Source organism: Lottia gigantea (assembly GCF_000327385.1).
Source record: "Lottia gigantea unplaced genomic scaffold LOTGIsca_49, whole genome shotgun sequence".
NCBI lineage: Eukaryota > Metazoa > Mollusca > Gastropoda > Lottiidae > Lottia > Lottia gigantea.
In genome coordinates this window covers 1939758-1956193 of record NW_008709687.1, presented here as the reverse complement: position 1 = coordinate 1956193, position 16436 = coordinate 1939758, and positions in this window count along the sequence as shown.

The following is a 16436-nucleotide window of genomic DNA, read 5'->3' as shown; positions in this document are numbered from 1 at the left end:
TTACATTTGTCTCATTTGGTATTCAGTCAAACTCAACTTAAGTTTTTGTGAAACAGAACTGGGAGCTACAGCCTCAAATTTTTCCTTGAATCTTGGGTATTGATGGAGTTCTACTCTGTTTTTCAGCAATTGTTACATATAGTAGGATTATTAACAGATGCTGGTAAACCAGTGATGCTGGTAGGAGATAATGGTTGTGGTAAAACTTCTATTATTAATGAACGATTACGTACTGTCTGTTCAGGAGAAGTGGCTGAAGTTTTATCTCTCACACTGTATGCTAATAGGTATGTATCTTTTTATTCCTGGCAGGCATTTTTCAGAGGGTTCAGTGAGTCAGACACTAGTTCGCTAACCGAGATGTCCAGGGTTCAACAGGCATAGGTCGAGATGTACTTTTTCTATCTGGTTCCCCAATTTTAGTGATAACAAGGGCAGGATCAAGTCTTTCAGATGAGGCAATAAATTGGGGCCCTGTTTGATACAGGCTGTGCAAGTTAAAGATTCAACAAATAAAAGAACCAGAAACTGATAGTCAAGTTTTATATATACATTTTTGTGATCCTTCTATTTTTATCAGATTTACGAATGCTAAATTAGTATATGAGAGACTGGATGAAAGGTTGGAATGGAAACACGGAAGAACATACGTACCACGTGGAAACAAACGTCTTCTGTTTCTGTTAGATGATCTCAATCTTTCTCAGGTTCGTAAAAAATTTATTTTAGAAGAGTGATTTCTTTGAAAGTTAAAGAACTTGGATTGTCCAGAAGGAAGTACCTTCTAATCTGGACTAAAGACTTGATCTTGATGCATTGGTGTGTCATGAGCTTGTGGTACAATCTTTGAGCATTTTTTTTTGCATATTTATCAAAACCATAAGCTGGAATGACTAAGCATGATTGACTGTTTTATTTTGCAACATTGCTAATGAAAGTCTCCGACCAATTTCACCCTTGTCCATAATAAAGGTCACAGGGCATGCTGATATGGATTTTCTCAAATTTAACCATCTATTTGGCCATTAACTGTCATTTTGTGTTACCTTCTGCAATCCAATCATAATTATTTAAGTATTTTCCAGAACAGGAAGATTCGTTTCATTGGCATTTTTTTGTCCAATTTCAGGTCGACCAATATGGAAACCAGACGGCAACTGAGCTGGTCCGACAACATCTAGATGATGGAGGATTTTACAGCGCCACCTCCCATTCATGGCGTTATGTTAAAAATGTCACCTACGTCACAACAACCAATCCCACCACAACAGCCAATTCTCCTAAACTCAGTCAGAGACTATTGAGACATTTTGCCTTATTTGGTTGTCCATATCCAGGGTAGGTTTTAACTTTTGTGAATGTCTGTCAAGCACAAATTTTCATGCCTCTTTTTCGATATTTGCACAAACTTTGTCCATGATATTATGTTTTATTTATAGTCATAGAAATTTCACTGAATTGTATGAATTAGTTGGTTGTTTTTATTTTTCACTCTTTACATGAAAGTTAAAGGGAGACAACTCCATTTTCTGATGTCTTTTAGTTTGTGGTCTGTAGCCTGTTCACTCGGGATACCATAGTCACTCTCCTTTCACATCCTTTCTGCTCAAGTATCAAATGTATTGTGCATTATATTGGTTCCTTCCTTAAGTCACTTATATTATTTCTGCACAAGTATCCTATATATTTGTATTAGTTTTTTTAGGCACTTTTTTTTTGTTTCTGCACAAGTATGCTATATATTTTTTTATATTGTTATCTATATGTGTCAAATTTTTTATTGTATTATATTAGCTTATTTAGCACTAGTTTTGCGTGAATGCATGTTTATGCATGTAAAGCATGTGCAATGTATTTATTTTGTAGAAGCACGGAGCTAGAGACTATCTTCACTACCTTATTAAACTCACATTTCATTCCACCAGAAGTCACTGGCGGCCATCATGGAGTACATGATGAAAAGGTAAGTAATTTTCAGATCTGTCTATATTTCTCTCAGATCTACTTAGACACTGTCTTTTTAGCTATTTTGGTTTTGAGAAATCTGTATGATTACATCACAGGGACAAAAGGTACACATACTGTATATTTGTAAGTATAGTGCACAGTATTTTACCCCAAAAAAAGGCTTGCCAATCTGTTGTGCACCATGTTGACAGTGACTAAAAGATTTAAGAACCTTTCACTAAAATTTGCTTGGTCATTTTGTATTTGATTGCTATTGGTCTTAGTTTCTAAAATGGAAGACAGTACCTCACATGACAAAGTCCTCTATATCCATTAGTAAGGTGTAGTTTATGTTGTTTTGAATGGAACAAACTATGAGATGAGTTTTTATCTATCAGTTGAAGGAGAACCTACGAGAAGAGGAAGCAAGGAGAAGACTAATTGGATTGGTTGTTAACGTTACCGTGGAACTACAAGACAGACTTCGTACCATGTTCTTAGCTACAGCTCAACGCTGCCATTATATCTTCACCATCAGAGATATAGCAGTTATATTCAAGTAAGTCTTCAAAAATCAAATCTGGAGTAGAAAAAAAGGCTTAAAACTCTTTGGAGTTCCCCTTTTGGCCTGTTATCTTCCTAAGTGACATGAGTTGTTATGGAATCTCCAGCACGCCCTTGTTTCCATCATTTGCCTTTGCAGTGATTGCAATAAATTCAAAAATCTTTGACATTTTGACTTGAAGCTAATAGTGTTCCATTTGAATCTGATAATCAACCTTTTCCGTATTTTCAGGAATGTCTGCCTCTCACTACGCCAAGGCTGTACCAAGAATCAACTGCTGTTGCTATGGCAACATGAATGTTTCTGGTTGTACGGTAGACGAATGGTGAATGAAGTGGATATCAGAAGATTCCGTCAAGCTTTATTCACTGCTGTTAGAAAACAATTCACAGACGAACAACAGGTATGCTTTTTTGTTAGATTGGACATATCAACTGCCGAAAACTTCTCATTGGATATGTAGAAGTTTACAGACAAATGATAACTTATTCATTAAGACTCCCTGGTAAATATTGGTCCCTACCCCTGTTGATGCTGAATGCTTTAATTCGTGTTCAATAAGTCCATTGGATTTTTGAATCAGCCATTTTAACAACAAACAATCAAAAATTGTAAAGGGATATTCTTTATTCTAAGCAGATCCACGAGCTACTAAAACCAGTTCCACCATTGTTCAGTAATCTAATGGAACAGGACAGTGGTATTGTGACAGCAGGACTGATAGACACACGTCAAAATGTCAACATCTCAGAAGAGGACTCGAAAACTGACCTTTACAGACTGGTAGCTGATAGAAAATCTGTTGAAGAATTGATGGAGAAGGGAGTAGAAGAATACAATAAAGTTCATCCTTCCATTAAATTGGCTCTTTATAAGGTAAATATACTTTGCTTTTGCCGTGATTTTCAACCTTTGAGCTCTTCCTTACTGTTGAGTGATGTTTGTAAACCAGGGGCGTTTTATTTGAAGTTTACCTTATATAGGCCTAATCTCCGGATTATCAGCAAAGGAAATACAGTACTATCAGGATAAAAAGAGTAAGCTAATGCCTTAATTCAATAAGAAGAAGCAATTATTGAACTTGCCTTTTCCTTAAGAAAAAAAGCATTGATTCTTCTTTTACATGAATTCTTTCTTCATCTGTTTTCTATTTTTGCAGACTGTTGTGTCTCAAGTATGTCGACTGGCTAGAACTATAGCATCACCTCATGAAGGAGCTAATACAGTGTTGGTGGCTGATGGCTGTCCTGGAAGGTGTTCAGTAATAGTCAAGCTGGCAGCTCATCTGTGTGCCTACAGTATTTACCAGATTAACCCCAGCCATGTGAACAGTACCACAGACCAGAAACGAGAACAGTTTAAACAAGATTTAGTGCAGGGTTACACTAGAGCTGGCACTAAGGTATGTGTAAACAAATTTCTACAGACATTCGCAATTATACAGTACAGAAATTTCACAGTTTGACACTTCATTCTGAATAAGTATAGAATTCAATCTTTAATAACTTATTTCCTTTTTTTTTGAAACTTTTGTTTTAATATGGTGTCTGCTTGAGAGCAAACAGGGGCGCATTATATTCGCAATTATACAGTATATGAAATTTTTATTCAGATTGGTTTCTTGAAATTTTACAGGGAGAAAGAATCTTATTATTACTTCATGAAGAAGAATTAGTGGATGAAGATTTCCTGGTCTATTTGACAGAGTTTATCGTGTCAGGTTCCATCATGCATCTGTTTTCCTACGAGGAACAGACCACTATTATTAATTCTATTCGAACTGAAGTTACTCAAGCTGGTTTAACTTATACTAGAGATGTCGCTTGGAACTTCTTCCTCAAGTATGTTTTTTGGTATTGTTTTCAAAAGAATGCTTCTAGCATTTATATGCATCATTTCAATTCCCTGCCTCTGCAGATATGTGTGGTTCCTGTAAATCCATCAAAAACTTAACCAAAATATGATTTCAATATTGTAAATATTAAAAATCAGAATGGTATAGGTAGAAAATATGTGTCGCTTTTAATATATGCATAATCTTTTATTTTTTCCAGAACTGTACGTAAGAATTTCCGAGTGTGTCTAATAGCGAGCAATGGAGGTGAAGAGTTCCAGAGACGTTGTCGAGAATATCCAGCCTTCACTAAGAATGTCAATTTCATATGGTTTGGTCACTGGACAAAAACACAGCTGGTTGATCATGCTACTTATCATCTGAAAGGTAACTTGTCACAAGGTTGACAGTTTTTAGCAGCTGGACATTACAAAGATGCATGACAAATGAAATAAGATGGAGCTTTTCCCAAGCTAGCTGTATTAGACTGCAATGCTTTGTTTATTTCCCATCTATATGACAAAACTTTTGTCGACCCCTAGGTCACTAGGAGAAAACTGACTTATATCTCTGCAAACTGTCCATAGGTTAAAGTCCAAAAGGTTCAAATCATTTAAGATTTTCCCTTTCTTCCAGACGTACGCTGGTTAAACAGTATTCAAAGAGAGAATGTAGCTCACATGTTGGCTTCGATGCATATAGTACTCCGTCAACAAGACGGGCAGGAAAACAGCTCTGGTGAATATCATCATATTACCAATACTGCTTATGAGAAATTTGTTGAAAGGTAAGGCTTATATACTGAAATGTCCAAAAACCAATGTTTTCTGGGTGTTTTATTCACTGAAATCTGACGTAGAAAAAACCAAAAAGGTTCCTGCTGATACTGCTGATGCAACTGAAGTGATGCGAAAAGGTGATCTAAAAAAAGTCAACCAAATATGTCCACCAGTTAGGTTAGTGACACTAACTTAATATTACTGGCTCGTTTCAGGTTTATTTGTATTGCATCAGCTAGACATAAAGAAGTCAATGATGTCCAACAGTCTGTAACAGAAACTTTAACTACTATACAGAAAGAGAACGAGGTGGCAGTTAAACTTAAGAAACAACTGGAACATGAGATGATCGTCTTGGAAGAAAGGAAAGCTGTAAGTTTTAATTAATTCTGCCCACTTCTACATATGGTTTGTTTTGTAAAAATGAATACACATGACAGTTATAAATATTGTTTCAGTACTGGAAAATTTTTTGATATGAAAAGTTCACTGCCTCATACAAAGCTATTTGGATAAAATGAACCATGGTAAAGGAGCATAGTTTTTATGATGGTGCTATGTATGTAGGTTGTACTAGAGTGTAAAATTTCATCTCAGGATTAACTGATATTCTACAGAGATTGTTAATGATTCCAGGGCACCATCAGAATCCTATCTCAGATAGGTCAAGATAGAGCTATTACTGAACAGCAGATTAAAGTGGTCAAACATCAACTAGAGAAAATTACCAAACTCAAGAAGGTCAGTCTGAAAACTGATCAAATTTCTATTTACACCAATCTTTAAGCCTGGTTTTTTAGTCATCTGATTGCGGCCTGTTAAACTTTAGTTGCCTTAACTTACACCTACTTTGAAGGTGGCTTAAAACCTGGCTTAGAAAGTTAAGCCAGCTTAGTTTTGCCATCTGAATGCTACTGGCTAACATTAAGCCAGATGTCATGTCATGCGCATTCGTTTTAACAAATTTCCGCCCTTTTTACCCATTGTGCATGTGTAATGGAATTATGACCTCTGAACTCCCCGATAACTTCCGAAGTAATGTTGAAGCTGGCTTATCTTTTATGTCCGTCTGAACACTCACTGAAAAAAAAGAGTAAACCTGGCTCGAAGAACAGTTGATATTTAAGCTTAACTTTAGCTCTTCAATAAGCACTCAAATTAAGCAATATGGCTATTAATGCTCTTTCCTATATTTCCAGCTTCTACCAGAGTACCAAGTAGCCCATGAACGAGCTGTATATAAAGCTATAGCCATTGTAGCAGACACCAAGAAAGTTGTCAAGAATATTAATATAGAAAAACTAACAGATCTACGTGGAATGTCCAAACCTATTATTGATATTGAAGATTTGATGGCGGCCATTATCATGATATGTAAGTTAGCGTGTGAACTAGTGCTGGGTATTATCAATCCTGTCATGATACAATACATATTGCAATATGGGGTAGTGAGATAAAAAATAACATTTCTCTTCATAGTTTCTTTATAACTTTATAACTGTGATATTTGGTAATATAGTTGATAGCGTCTACTGTCTTATAAAAAGTTCAGTGAAAAAAAAAACAACTTTTAAAAATCCCCATTTTTTTATGGAATGAAAGGTATTGTCAAGTATTGATACACAACCACGCGATACAATAAATGTATTTTTCTTTAGAAATGGCATGAGATGAACTCTTGTTTTTAATTTTATTTTCTAGTAAAATCTCCATCAGCTGATCTGACATGGCAGAAAGGTGCCAAAAGACAAATGGCCAATCTGGAGAGATTCATGGAAGAATTGATGACGTTTGATGATAATCAACTTCCAGAAGAAACTCTGAACTTGGTGGAACCATATCTGAAGAAACCGTCTTTCGATGCCGAAACTATGGAGAGTAAAACTAGTAATTCTGCCTGCGGTTCCTTGTGTCGTTGGGTGAAAGGAGTAGTAAGGTAAATTGGCTGCATTGCTGAGGCCCAGTTTGCTGTACACATTTAAGTCTCTCGCAAGTTGGGAATAATAAAAAGAGGGTTCATATCTGGCTTAATTTTATACATTGCACACTGCATGGCAATGCTTGTCTTCATTTGGCCAAACAAAAGCAGAAAACAAAGAAAAATTTTCTTTTCATTTAAAATGGCATTTCATATTTTGGCATTATATTAACTATCTTAAAAAGGTCAAAAATAGGATTAAAACTCTATTTTATTCATGTGTGTTCTCCTCTATGCTATATTAAAGGTATCATCGTATGATGTTGTCGAAAGTAAAACCATTACATCAGAAAGTTGACGAGACAGCACAACAAGTTGATATTGCTGAACATAAGATGAATACATTAGAGAGCAAACATAAAGTAGGCTCTATTTTTAATTTATTTCAATTTTTCTGCCTCAAATTAGTAGCAAAATCCTAGACTCTTTCCTTGGGTTCATGAGGATCCTTCCAACCAGCAGGTTTACTGGTATTTCTGTATCCATTTACAGCTAGGTGGCCCCTGGCCCATGATACGACATAGCTCGGATGTCACCCTGCCCTACCAACTACCTGTTTAACCACTGAGAAAGTTGATTTTTTGTTAACAGGCTCTAGAAATCAGATTGGCTGATCTAGCTCGAGGGTTTGAAGAAGCCACCATTGATAAAAATGAACAAGAAGAGAAAACGGTGAAAATGAAGAAAATGTTGGACACTGCTGCTGAATTAAGAAAGGTAGATAACTCTAGGTTAATGGAAGATGCTAAATAACATGGATTATCATAGGTTGCTGAATTACCAGCATTATCTTTGTATGGCCTCAACAGACCTATCTTCATCAGGCCAATCTAGTGCAGAAATCTCTTATTGACTAGGATTGTCAACCAGGCATCCTTATGAACCTTTTAGCTTTTAGCTTGAGCCCATATTCAAAGACTAAATTGAATTTGAGCTCTACTGTGACATGTTATGTTGTGTGTGATGCTATCGAGGCAGGATATGCTCACTGTCCTGAGCACCAATTGGTCAAGTCAGCATAGCTTTCCACATACTCCATCTTGTTATTTCTGAAATTCCTTTTTTCATTCCCATTCAGATTTTAAGAGGAGAGCGAAAGAGATGTCAACAGATTTTCGACTCATTTAAACGTCGATTGATAGCTATCCCAGGAGGCTGTGCAATGGCTGCAGGATTCGCCGTATATCTTGGACCGTACCATCATAATCACAGACGTGCCATGCTGACAGTTCATTGGCCAAATTGTCTTCGTGAACGAGGTGTACCTTTAGTTGTGGACTCCATTGATGGTGTCAGAGGTATGTATTTTTCAAGTGTCTATATATTTTGATGCCATCATCCTCCAAATCTCACAACGTCAGTCAAAATATATGTATATTTGTGTTACAGGACGTGTAGTGGATTGGTCCATCAACTTTCTGAAAACTGCGTCTGGTGCCAGTTCTGTCTACGATGTAGATTATTCTTCTGTTATATTAGAACATGTTGACACCAATAGATCTGATCCTCAGGTAGGTTAATTTAAATAAGCTTACAGAAGATAAAACTTCCAGTCTGAATCACATGGTCGGCTAGATATTTTGTTTAGTGTCACTTCACCTCTGTGGCTATGCCTATAGTTGAAAACCATGATCTGACAAAATTGTTGTACAACATCTGTTCTAGTTCATTGAAGTATTCAACCAATCAGACGCTCTATTTGATAAAAGATTCCTTTACTATATGTCAGATCAACCCAATTTTAACAGTGTTTTTTTATTGGACAGCAGACAATGTGACTATTTTTGAAGCTATTTGGCAAACTTTACTTAAACATCATGTAAAAAAACTTTTGATGAATCAGCAATCAAGGCATTCGACATGGATTTTCATGGGTATTGTGTATTTGGCTTCCATTTTAGGAGAACACTCAGAAATTAGCTCAAGAGGAAGGTAGTTCAGAACAACCAGGTACAGTAAGGAGTGGAGTATCAGCCGGGGACGTCCAGACCTCTAGAAGTAAAACAGACGTAGAGGGTAATACTACTAATCCTACCAAGTCTGGTGGGGACGTCGCATCTCGCACTGTTCCTGAAGATGATGGCACTGAGAAATCAGACAAAGAGAAGGAAGACAAGGAGGAAAAAGGTGAAATTTTAAGCGTCTTTTCAATAATTACTTAGTTTTATGGATAATTACTTAGTTTTATGGATAATTACTTAGTTTTATGGATAATTACTTAGTTTTATCTTTTATGGATAATTACTTAGTTTTATGGATAATTACTTAGTATTAAGGTATATTGAGACTAGTTTATGGATTTATCAGATTATATTCTAGTAGATTCTATACAATCCCTTTAATCAAAATATTATTATTTTAGATGAAGACACGAGTAATATTATTGATAATGAGGCATCAGAATCAGAGTCCGGTGTTTTAGAAAGAATACAAGAAGAACAGGAAGACGAATTGACAGGAAGTATAGTGACAGAGAGTACTGCCCCTTTGTTATCTATCACGTTATATAATAGATATATACGTAGCCTGATTAAATTACTGGTTGGTGAAAAAACACTCACTGATTGGCTGTGTAAAGGTAAGGAAATTTTAAATCTTACAGTTAATAAAGTTTGAAGATTGTACCGTGATCACTGAGATTTAGGTATTTTAGGTTGTAAGTATTTAGGGTCACTGATGAAGTCTGAAGACTTGTATTAATTTGTTTTTTACATAGTGCCTAACCTGGAAAATTTCCTTATAGCACACTGCTTGGTGTTCCTAGGTTGCATTAGCCAATTATCAAAACAGAAAAAGTAGACTGTAAAACTCTAGATCCCCGGTCATGGTCACTCTTCCAGAATTCATGATGTTCTGTGCCATTAGTTTTATCAACAAAATATAATTGATTTAGATTTTGGACCGAGACAGCTAGAGAATGCAGCAATACTATGTTCCTCCTGGCAGAGACCACCAATGTTGATAGATCCTACAGGAGAGGGAGCTGTCTGGTTGGGACGTCTCAATAACTTACTAAACGATTCTAAATTAATATCATTAGATATGACCACAAGGTAAGAAAGTCTTGTTTTACAGTGCCTTTCTTATGGCTTATTCTTTATATGATATTGAAATATAACACACATGATTAATATCAAATCACAAATACACAAAATTGATTTAGAAACTCAAAAGTTCAAAATTTATAATGGGCCGTTACTAAACCACCAAAAAGTTCAAGTGAAAACTGTTGATATGCTGTTTATGCCTAGAAATTTCACCTCACTTGTGTTAAACCCTTCCTTCTCAAAACTTGCTTTCTGTAAACTTTTTCCTTGTATTAATAGAATTAATCCTCCTTCCCTTGTAGCCTTGTTTTAGAGAACTGATACCTTAATTAAATTTAATTCCTCCTTCCCTTTCATTGCTGTTGTTTGCTGTGAATTTTGATGTTGTTGTTGTTTGCTGTTGTTGTTTACTAATCTGCACTTTAAATAGATGGTGAGTCACCTTGCACATTTCATCTAGTTCTATCAAGGGAAAAATGTTATTCATCTTTTCCTAATTATCCATCCCCAAACGTATAGTAAATTGTTCACATTCTACTCTCACTCATGACAATATTCAATACAGGAGAGTGTTACAGTTGAGGACTTATAATTGATTATTCTGATAATAACTTATTAACAGCTGTAAATGGGTACAGATAATCTGGGAAATATCAAGGTCCAGCTGGTAGACTGGATCCTCATGAAAGTGCACTTGAATAACCTTTTGCTTTTTCCTACAATTACTCACTATACAACCCCTAGCACTGACACCTTGCTTTATATCATTTTTGGCCCTTACCACTCCTCGGACGTTATATGCGGATGGGATATCTTCATGATTAGGGTCAGACTAAAATGTCACTTGCTCCGACACACTTGTTGCTAGTTTTTGAGAATTTTCACCGTATTAACAGCCACTACTGTGGAGGGGTAGGCTCAACTTACAGAGTGCACATGTAAAATACCCTGTAATGTCTTGATGGACAAGAGAAGACAATTCATCATGATGTACAGTAAAAACAATATAGTATATTTTCAGTAGCCCATTAAGGTGCAGAAGAGTAAAATGTAAAACTTCATTTGTTACGATTGGCTCAGTCTTTATAAGCATAGTTAGAATGTAAACTCTACTTCATTTGCTATTTGATAGGTCTGATAACAATGTATTGGTGACCCTAGAGAAAGCTATAACTCGTGGTAAACCAATTTTACTGCGGAACTGTGAGGAACATATTGATAATTTTATTACACCACTGATGCACCACAGAAATACTGCACCTGAAAATGATGAAGATGAAGGTAAGCTATACACGTGCTCAGTAATAATACGAGACCCTGTATGCTACAGGTTGTGCATTTCTAAAATCACTGCTAATCAAAAAGGGTAGGCTTAGGCTGCTGTCCTGGCAGAAATTCTCTCATTGTACACTGCAGAAAAGCAGGATGTAAATGTTTTGAATTGTAAAGTATGTCGTATTTGTCCATCCATATGACAAAAATCTGTTGAAATGCTTACAAATTTTGGTTGAAATGTTTTAAAATTTTGTTGAAATATTTTTAAAATTTTGTTGAAATATTTACAAATTTTTGTTGAAATATTTACAAATTTTTGTTGAAATATTTACAAATTTTTGTTGAAATATTTACAAATTTTTGTTGAAATATTTACAATTTTTTGTTGAAATATTTACAAATTTTTGTTGAAATATTTACAATTTTTTGTTTTTCTCCAGATCCAAAATTAACAGAAATTATATAACAAGCACTTACCCTTTTGATTTCGTCATTTGCTGTTTCAGAACCAAGAATGATCATGTTTTGCGGTCGAAGAACTTTGTGTCATCGTAATTTTAAATTCTACATGGCAACACAACTACCGAAACCCAAGTTCAACCCAGAAATAGCTTCAACTACGACCATGATTAATTTTGGTGCCTCACATGATACATTGACAGAAGATTTATTAACGAGAGCCTTCGCTCGCATCAGAACTGACTTGTACCAAGAAAGATGTAAGGCGTTACGGAATCTCCAGCTACAGAAAGATACCCTGTACAATCTATCTAGTACAGTGAAAAATCGAGTATTCGCGTCTGGGCAGGAGGCCATTCTTAGCAGTCCTAAAGCTCTTCAGTTTATTACTGATCTTACTGAAGCAAAACTTGAGGTAAGTGGATCATCATTTGGTTAAGAACATGTTAATATTCCTGATGCATAACTATGAAATTTGCCACTCTGTCTGAACAGCTCCGCAAGTCCATCTAAAGCTTAGCCCAAAAGGAAGGGAATGGAGCAACTGTGACCATTGATTGGATGAAATCAAATCCTATGATGCCGTCATACTTCAGCATTTAAATGAATGGAAACGTGAATTTCACTTCATTATCGTTTTTCTTTTTTACTCTCTTTCAGTTGGCAGGTCAGATCTCACAGACTCAGTCACTACTGGATGATCTGGACACATTACGAGATGAGTTATACCCCTTGGCTAGACGTGCTGCCAGATTATACTCTATTCTACGTAGCTTGGTAATCGTTCACAATGAATATCAGTTTACTCTGGCACATTTTATCAAACTGTTTGACGAGGCTGTTGGTGGAAAACTTCCAAAGTTTTTCAACAGGAATTTAGATGGGGATGATGTAAGTACGATTCTTTTGAAGTTGAGGGTTCAAAATCAAAAGTTTTTTAATTAGAATTTAAATTCCCAATTTCCAGATTAGCATAAGGTCAAAGGCAATTTATTTTTCTAGGGATATGAAGTGAATCAAGAGATATCGTCATGGGATGATGCCCCACCCTCAAGAATCACTAGCGGTGTGGAGAAACCAGCTACTAGTACCGAAAAAACTGATGCTGAGAAACAAAAGTCTGGTGAGTTTCTAATATACTCGTTGTTGACTCACTCCTGCTCAGTGAGCATGCGATTTTAAGGTGGTTTAACAAGTTAAACACTCGCTCATTGAATTAATGTTAATCACTAATGCAGCTATGTATGATTCTTGTCAGTAAACACTGCTTGTTGTAGCTCATCTTTATTGTTACAAGACGCTTGCTCTAAAGATGAAGACCTTGGGATTTTCATCCAGATTTCTCCATCAGTAATGTAGGTTTTCAATTGCTATACTGAATTATGGTTTATTTTAAAGACAAACCAGCAGAAGAAACCAAGCCAAGTACCGAAATTACTGTAAAGGAAGGAGAAGAGGAAAGCACAGAGAAAAAACAGGATGAAAATATCCCAGAAGGTAAGGGTTTGCCGTCTTTTATCACCCAGCAAACAAACTTTATATCATGAAGGAACTTCTTCAGAAAACACTTCTAGAGGAATAGTGTCTGCTTAAACCGAGCATTAACTCTTTACACCAAGATTTGCATGCAAACAATAGATCTATGCTTCTAAGCCTGTTCTGTACATGTACATTTAGAAGTTTCATCCAGAATTTTTTTTTGTTGTAGAGTCAGAAACATCCTCGGCAGCCCAGAAGCACATAGCATCAACAGAATCTGAAGAGTTACCTCCCATAGATATACCTGATACAGAGCGTCTACCAACAGAGGGCGTGACCTACAGTAGCCTGTCAATCAATCAAGTCAAACAGTTAATGGACGGTTTGACAAGTTTATTCTACCACAGAGTCAAACAGTGAGTTAATGAATATTTTAGCTATGTAGACTCTCTGAAAGGGATGCTGAATTGAGAAACTATATTGCAGAATGACATCAATTGTCATAAAAGGTTGAGCACCCAAGGCTGTAGTAAGCCACGTTAAAATGAGACGAGGGATGCATTTGAAATAAGCTTACATAATCAAATAAAAAAGATAATACTGAAGTTTGGTCGTCACTTAAAAAGCCCCCCCCCCTCCCCCCAATTATGTGGATCTGAAATAATAATCAGCAATGTGAACCCTCTGAGAAACCCAAATATGCAAATATTTCATGGTATTTTATATTTTCTAGGAGTTTATTTGAAGAAGATAGTCTTCTCTTCGCTTCGTTGATATGTTTGAACATCCAGGCTGAATCTGGAGAGAATTTCTCTACAGAAGAAATGGCTCTGTTATTACAAGGTATGTTCAGGATTTAATTAGTCACCATTGATTTAGTCTGACTGCATTTTGTCTCCTGGTCACACCAAACATCTACTCGCGAGGATCTTGTCTACCAGTTGGTGGAAGGATATACAAGGATAGCAACTTATGTTCATGGGGATCCGTTATACCAGCTGGTCCTTCGCCAAACCTCTTAGCATTGAAATTTTTCAGGATTATCAGTACCTATTTACAGCTGTGTTGACTTGATTTATGAGTAAAGATGATTCTAAGTTGTTATTCTGGTAATACTGTAGCTCTTTATAGATCATTAATAAATATATTTAATTGAAAAACTATTAAACTGTTCAATGATGTACATTTTTTTTGCTTCAGGTAACCCTGGTCTGGGTCTACAGCTCTCTCTCTCAGATTTTGACTGTAAACAACCGGTACCAACATGGCTACCAAAAGAGAAATGGGAAGACATCTTAGCTCTATCAGTGCTGCCAGGTCCTCTGGACAGTATCTGCGTTAACTTTGCTGAACATTCTGAGATGTGGCAAGAGTGGTATAAATCAGCCTACCCAGAACGAGAACCACTTCCTGTTGCCCCTCCCCGACCCCCATCAGAGGAGAAGGTTGAAGAGGATGGTAAGAAAGGGTTTTTTTTTTCATTGAGTAACTTTTGACCTCTTGTTCCTGATTGAAGTTGGCTCAATGAGTGAGGTCTTTTCTCAATAATCTAAGGTAGAATACTCTAATGCAGCTTAATTTTTCCTCATTGCACACTGCATCTTGTTGCCCATATTCATTGTTTTTCTAAGAAATAAATTTGGTTACTTGCTCTCTCCAATACCTTAATTCTATCGTCATATTGTCATATTGTGGTCTGAAGGTAACAAGTATGTATTAAGAGTTATCTCCCTTAAGTGATGTAGAGGGCCTGAATAAAAATGTAGGTAAGAGTTTCATTGAATGTATATTGCTTAAATCCACGTTATTCCAGAAAACTCAGTCCCTCACACCATTTTCTTACTTTTCTTAGATGAAACAGGAAGAGGTAATGAAAAGGGAGCTAACTATGGTTCTCCTGATCTGGGACCACTGAGTGATTTCCACCAGTTACTGATTATAAGAATGTTACGCCCAGATCGTCTACCAGCAGCTCTCGTACGCTACATCGACAAACATCTCAATCTTAACTTACCAGCTGAGACAGACTCAGGTCTGGCTGATATTCTATTGGATACCAGACATCACAATGGTATTCTACTTCTTCTACCTCCACGACAGAATACACATCCTGTAAAACGTCTACGTGTTACTCAGTCTCCTGTACAGACGCTACTCCACTTGGCGAAGGTAAGACACCTAGAGATTCTGTTATACTTCAGAGTAAATGAAAAAGTTTAGTATTGTTCCAGGTACATTTCCTATAAGGTCCAGAAGCCGCTGTGGCACAATGAGGAAGACGCTTGCTCACTAACCTGACGTTCCAGGATTCAATCCCATCATAGGTCGAGATTATGCCTTTTTCAACCCGCAGAAAAGTAGGACGTAAAACTCCATTTCTTGTTTTTTTTCAACCCAGTTTTCCCCAGTGATGCAGGTCGGTGGATCTTACATGGAAAAAAGTATCTAGTTACTTGGATGGGACAATAAACCGAAGACTTGTGTGCTACAGACTGTGCAGGTTAGAGACCCCGTGACAGTTTAAAATTGAGTAGGCTAATAGAACTTTCCTTGCAAAATTTCCCCCATTGCACACCTCATGGCATTGCTCACCTTCATTAGCCAGATGTAAAAAGTAGAACAGTAGGGTGTAAAACTTGATGTTATTCTATCCTAGGTTAACAGTGTGAGTATAGAACAGGTAAAGATAGGTGATGGTTGTGAGATATTTGTGGATGAAGCTATAGATACAGCTGAGAAGAACGAAGGTTGGGTGGTCATTGAAGATCTCCACTTGGCTAAACCCAGTCTACTGACCAGTCTACAGTCTAAATTACAACGACTTAAAATCAGTAGAGGTAGGTTACTCTACTTTTACTTGCATAATTTACATTGGAGTTCAGTTTCAGATCTTAGGTTTTAATTGGCTGACGTGGCCAAGGGCATTGCATTACAAGTTGAGATATCTGAGGTCCTGTACAACCCTAAACAGTTGGAAATCCCACAATGTAGGCCAATGCTACTTTCTTTGCCAAAATATTGAACTTCTGTTTCACCTTTCATAATATTGACCTTAGTCAATTATAAGCAGAAA